Genomic DNA, 7,278 nt, shown 5'->3' on the forward strand with positions numbered 1-7,278 from the left:
AATTCAATACGGCCGTGCTGTAGTTCAAAAACCCAGTACGGGCCGTATTGACCTCCCAGGCCGTATTGCGCCTCAATCCTATAAATAGGACGTCATTTGCACGTCATTCCACACTTTTTCCACACTTCTGGACCCTCGTGCTGAGTATTCTTGGGTTTTTGAGCTATTCTCTGCCCTAGAAGTCTCTCCGAGAGCCAATCCAACGAAGTTCTTGAGTCATGAGCCATTAGCTTGAGACTCGAACAAGTCGAAGGGAAATCTCTTTGATTTCCATAGTAAAAATTATCTTTAGGGAAAGGAGCGAGCGGACGTGTAGTGGGAAGGAGCGCTAAAAAGCCTCCTAAACTTCGTTTTGAATATATAAAAGCCCGCTTCGAAGGTTTCTTTCCAAATCCCTTCTTTTACCGCTTTTATTTATTGCTTTTTGATTGTTGCATTGCATGTTTAGAGTTTTCATCATGTAAATATTTTACTCATAATCGTTTCTAATAAATAGGGGTAATTTAGTAACTTTACACTATTATTTATGAAATAATCCGTCATAGGGAACCCGAAAGGGGCGTTGTGGGGTGCTAACACCTTCCTCGCACGTAACTGACTCCCTTACCCGACACTGGTTGTAATGGCCAAAGTTGATTTGTGAAAATCAATTGCCTTATATCTTTTTCCAATGTTTTGAGTAAAACATTGGTGGCGACTCCAAGAACCCCTTCTTTTTGCGAAAACCACTAATCCATGGAGGGTCCCGCTTGGGATTAACATGGATTGGTGAGAGCCATTTAAACAAAATTGTTAGCTCGATGAGGTCTCAGTTTGAGAATAAGTCGTTCTAACAATCCATCATCTTTCAAAACTAAAAAAAGAGTCCGACCATCGTCACGAATGCCAATGTCCGTTTCGGCGGGTGGCGACAGATGGCGACTCCACTGGGGAAGCCTCGAGAGTCAGTCCCATTTAGTGATGGATTATTTCTAAAATGATAGTTTAAAATTACTTCATTACCCCTCGCTTGTATGATAATATGTTTTTCCTAATTGGCTTTAATAACTGTTGGATGTTTAAATTTTCGCAATTGTTTGAAATATAAACTGCACACGAACCTTTGCACACAACAGTTCCCTCTATACCCGGGGGCATGAGTGGAAAGCCATAGGGAGTGGATGTTAGTACGGCCGGTTGTCGAATGGGTCTATAGGTGCCCGTAGACCGTTGTCGGAAAGCATCACTCAAGGTGAAAACCATGAACTCGAGTCCGACAGTGCGTTGGAGCTTTCCATCGACTTACGACGAGAGGAATTGGGTCCCTATAATGGGGGCACCTTGGGGGCCTTGGACCGGTGAGAACAGTTAGAACCTCCTTGAATATGCACTTTTCTGCAGGATACCCCTACCTCGTGATTCGCTTGTGACTGTTCGTGGATGAGTGAATTGTTTGTGCATTGTTTATGTGACATTGTTTGAGCATACATTGCATTCTTTAAACATACAACATTCCCTTTTAAAATAAGAATAAATAGGAATAAGAATCTTCCATTACATGGTGTTAACATCTACCTTCATCACATTCATATAGGTAGTTTCCCTTTTCACCCAAAAAATACAAAAAACAAAATACCCAAAAAAAAAAGAGAAAAAGAATTATTTATCCAAACCAAGCAATATCATGCATCATCTTAGGAGCATCCTGAAAACATGATAATGCTTAGTTGAATAAACACAATGCATGCATATTCAACGCCATCATCTCATATCATGCATTCTTATCGAAGATCATGGAGGGATCTAGGGGAGTGCATTGCATACATCTCTCCTAGTAATTCATTAATAACATTAATAAAAAGAAAGGATTAATCGATGCGTATGTTCAGAATGGATCGCACGCCGTTTGTTATTAAGTGTAAGCCAACAACCGCGCCAAGCGAACGCACATCAACTCCATTGTTGGTAATCAAGACGAATAAAGGGGAAGGTCCGACACCGTTGAAGATCACTGTTCCAAGACCTTTTCCCTACGAATCGAATAAGGCTGTGCCATGGGTATACGACATCCATTCTTCTGCCGACAGCGATATCTCTAACATCGCTGGACTTGGGGGCATGACTAGGAGTGGCAGGATCTACACTCCCGAAGATCTTCATGATAAAGCTCCCAAGAATAAAGGAAAGGAAAAAGAAAAGGAGAAAACCGAGGAAAATAAAGAATCCGAGGAGGAGACTGACGAGCTGTTAAAATATATCCGACAGAGCGAGTACTCCATCGTGGATCAACTTCATAGGACGCCAGCAAAGATTACGCTGTTGTCGTTGATCCTATGCTCCGAACCGCATCGACAAGCTCTGTTGAAAGTCTTGAACGAGGCATACGTGTCGCACACTATCTCCCAAGACAAATTTGAGGGGATTGTTAGTCACATCACGGCTAATGATCACCTCACTTTCACCGATGAAGAAATCCCCGCTGAGGGACCGAATCACAACAAGCCCTTGCACATCTCTGTAAAGTGCAAGGAATATCACATCGCTAAAGTCTTGGTGGATAACGGATCTTCCTTGAATGTGATGCCAAAAAGAACGTTCGATCAAATGGCAATCAAGGGAATCCAAATGCGCCTGAGCAACATGATCGTCCGAGCTTTCGACGGTTCTAAAAGAGAAGTGGTGGGAGAAATCAATCTTCCAATCCAAATTGGACCCACCATCTTTAATGTCGAATTTCAAGTGATGGACATTACTCCCGCGTACAGCTGTCTCCTCGGCCGACCTTGGATTCATGATGCGAAAGCTGTTCCCTCTACGCTCCACCAGAAAGTCAAATTCATAGTGGGTGACAAGCTGGTGACCGTACAAGCTGAAGATGACATACTCATCAGCAAGCCATCTGCCATACCTTACGTGGATGCAGCAGAGGAAGCTCTAGAGACCGCCTTCCAAGCATTGGAGATCGCCAATGTCGAAACGTTTCCCCGAGAAATGAAGAAGGTAGCCTACATGCTCACCAAGAACGGATACTTGCCTGGACAAGGACTTGGCAAGGATTCCCAAGGAATTCCCGAGCTACCCATCATTAAGGATAATCCGGGGAAACAAGGGTTAGGATACAACCCTAATAAAGATCAAAGGACGAAGAGGAACCAAGATCCTTCTCAATGTTCTTTAAGCCAGATCTTTAGGAAGGCCGGTTCACAAGCGTCAAGGCCGGTCGTCGTCATCAAGTGCTCTTCTCCTTCCGATAGGGATGTATAGACCTGATGACTGTTAGAGATTACTCCTCGGGGACAGCCCGACCCCCGAGCCTCGATAGGGCACATGTTTCCGCTATAATTATAATAAAATCGTTCTTTATTATTTCTTATTGCTTCTTTTCTTGCTTGCAATAAATTTCTAGACCACATTATTTTAACCCTGTTTGAATAAGCATGAATGAGGTTAAAATTGTCTTAATAACAATAAACCCGCATCATTTTTATGTGGAAGTGTGTATGACAACTTGGAGCACCTTTCCTTGGCCTCGACAAGTGCCACCATGGATAAAAAAGAAATACTTTAAGGACAAAATCCTAAAAACAAAAAAGTTCGACAGGAAACCCAAAAAGGGGGCTGCACAAAAATAAGAGCAAAGAACCCGCTAGGAATCCCACGAAAGGGTGACCTAGGCAAAAATTAGGGTTGCAAAAATAAACAAAAACAAAGGTCCGCTGAGACGCCACAAAAGGGTATTTTAGGCAAAAAATAAGGACAATCAAAAAGCAAAAGAAATCCATGATGGTACCATGAGCTGAATCCAAAAAGAAAGGTTCAAGGGAAACTATCTAAGTTGTCGAATCACAACGTCAATAACAAGACTTTCTTAACTTCATAAGTGTTTAATCAAACAAGCCTAAACACATGAGCCTACCTTGGCCAGCCATTCTTACAAAAACCGTTTTCAAAACAATAATAATCCCCTCTAAAACACAAACTTTTGAACAAAAATACCTTTCCCTTCTTTTCTCTTGTCCCAAACGATTTTAGAATAATCTAGTGGAAACATGGAGATATAGTGGTCAATAGGAAGGTTAATACATCTTCTAAAGGAAGGGAATGATCACTAGGTCGATGACACCAATCTCCATATAACACGCATCATTCCTCGATTACAGAAATCGGCAGCGCACAGCCCGTCTAGAGAAATGGCAAAATCCAAGCAAAGAAACGCATCGGTTAATTCTTTTGAAAAATAAATCAAATAGAATTAGGTGCATCATACCGCATACATGCATACAGATGATAGGTGTACTGGAAGATCACTTATTCTCTGTTTATTGAAAAAAAAAAGAAAAAAAAAAGAAAAAAAAATAATAATAATAAACTTCAGAAAAAACAATGCGCCCGTACCATGTTCAGTACGCCCGTACTAAAATTAGGGTTATGAACAAATTTTCAACTCAATATGGGCGTACTGAAATGAATACGGCCGTATTGGCCATAACGTCCACACCAATACGGGCGTATTGAATTCAATACGGCCCGTATTGGCCCATTCTTTTGTACATCAACAACATCTTCATTCCTCTGCATACTTTATCTGTGAGTGTGTTTGAGATCCCTCCGATTCCGGAAAGAGCTGAAATCGACAAAAAAGGCAAAAATTCAGAAAATCCAACAATCGTACAGAATAACTGAGCCTGGAGAGGCTTGCCGAAATAATACTCCCCAGAGACATCTCAGCTTGCACTCTTGGGCCAAATTCCCAGTGAAAGCTATCAGAGCAAGATCAGCAAGATTCCCCAATGGAAGCATGATCATCCAAACAAAATATCAGAGTCAAAGGACTTAGACTTCCTCAGTGGAAGATAGCTTTCCAACTCAAGCGACGAGTGAAGCTAAGCCTGAAGAGGCTTTCTAAATAATACTCTGGGATACACAAGATCCTCAATCCCCATTCGTCTACTCAGAGGCACTCCTCCAAAAAAGGAAAATCCAAAAAGATCAATACCCATTCCCCAAGCGGAATTCGGTATTCAACCAAAAAAACTGAACGTCAAGATAATCCGCCTAACAGAAGAGGCCAATCAAGATCAATACGACAGAATCCCCCAGCGGATAACAGCCTACGCAGAGGCAACAAAACCAAAAATCAAAAAGTCACCCGAATAAGGATAACCGGGATACTCCACCACCGTCGAAAGGACGTCAGCCAACCATAAGGCACCGCTCACATCAGAAAGAGCATCTTTGTGTCTACATCCCCAAGGAATCAGAATTTCCCCAGTGGGCACCAACTACGCAATGGAAAGTTGGGACACAAGAACCTATGAGTAACTGCACATCCCCTAGACGGATCCCTGCATTATCCAGCCCTCAGCGGCACCAAAATCAAAAACAACCGTCGAAGCAGCATCGTGGACTGTGGAGACAAAATCATCACAACAGAATCCCCCAGGATAACAGCCTACGCAGAGGCAACAAAACCAGAAAATCAAAAGAGTCACCCGAATAAAGATAACCGGGATACTCCACCACCGTCGAAAGAACGTCAGCCAACCATAAGGCACCGCTCACATCAGAAGAGCATCTTTGTGTCTACATCCCCAAGGAATCAGAATTTCCCTAGTGGGCACCAACTACGCAATGGAAAGTTGGGACACAAGAACCTATGAGTAACTGCACATCCCCTAGACGGATCCCTGTGCTATCCAGCCCTCAGCGGCACCAAAATCAAAAACAACCGTCGAAGCAGCATCGTGGACTGTGGAGACAAAATCATCATAAATCCCTGGAGAGGGCAAACTCACGCTACCAAAGTGACCAGAAGCACGGAGGTATGCATCCCTGGAGAGGGCAAACTCACGCTACCAAAGTGACCAGAAGCACGGAGGTATGCATCCCTGGAGAGGGCAAACTCACGCTACCAAAGTGACCAGAAGCACGGAGGTATGCAACCCTGGAGAGGGCAAACTCACGCTGCCAACGTCGTCAGAAACACGGAGGCATGCAGACCCTGGAGAGGGAAAACTCACGCTACCGAGGTTGTCAAAAACACCGAGGTATGCACGAGCCTGGAGAGGCGACGACTAATACTCAACTACCCCGTCGTCAGAAACACGGAGGGGTGCAGCTACCGAGGTTGTCAGAAACACCGAGGTATGCACGAGCCTGGAGAGGCGACGACTAATACTCAGCTACCCCGTCGTCAGAAACACGGAGGTATGCAGCTACCGAGGTTGTCAGAAACACCGAGGTATGCACGAGCCTGGAGAGGCGACGACTAATACTCAGCTACCGACATCGTCAGAAACACGGAGGTATGCAGCTGCCAACATCGTCAGAAACACGGAGGCATGCAGACCCTGGAGAAGGCAAACTCAAGCTACCGAGGTTGTCAGAAACACCGAGGTATGCACGAGCCTGGAGAGGCGACGACTAATACTCAGCTACCTCGTCGTCAGAAACACGGAGGTATGCAGCTACCGAGGTTGTCAGAAACACCGAGGTATGCACGAGCCTGGAGAGGCGACGACCAATACTCAGCTACCCCGTCGTCAAAAACACGGAGGTATGCAGCTACCGAGGGTGTCAGAAACACCGAGGTATGCACGAGCCTGGAGAGGCGACGACTAATACTCAGCTACCCCGTCGTCAGAAACACGGAGGTATGCAGCTACCGAGGTTGTCAGAAACACCGAGGTATGCACGAGCCTGGAGAGGCGACGACTAATACTCAGCTACCCCGTCGTCAGAAACACGGAGGTATGCAGCTACCGAGGTTGTCAGAAACACCGAGGTATGCACGAGCCTGGAGAGGCGACGACTAATACTCAGCTACCGACGTCGTCAGAAACACGGAGGTATGCAGCTACCGAGGTTGTCAGAAACACCAAGGTATGCACGAGCCTGGAGAGGCGACGACTAATACTCAGCTACCCCGTCGTCAGAAACACGGAGGTATGCAGCTACCGAGGTTGTCAGAAACACCGAGGTATGCACGAGCCTGGAGAGGCGACGACTAATACTCAGCTACCGACATCGTCAGAAACACGGAGGTATGCAGCTGCCAACGTCGTCAGAAACACGGAGGCATGCAGACCCTGGAGAGGGCAAACTCACGCTACCGAGGTTGTCAGAAACACCGAGGTACGCACGAGCCTGGAGAGGCGACGACTAATACTCACCCTGGAGAGGCTACTCAACAATTTTCCCACCTGAAGACACTACAAGTCGGAAGGATGGCCTACTCCCCGGATAATTGGGTCAACTCCTTTACTTATCAACCGGTACACCAGAAAAGCCGTTCGACTA

Source organism: Cajanus cajan, chromosome 1, assembly GCF_000230855.2.
Source record: "Cajanus cajan strain Asha chromosome 1, NIPB_CcT2T_4, whole genome shotgun sequence".
In the NCBI taxonomy this organism is placed as follows: domain Eukaryota; kingdom Viridiplantae; phylum Streptophyta; class Magnoliopsida; order Fabales; family Fabaceae; genus Cajanus; species Cajanus cajan.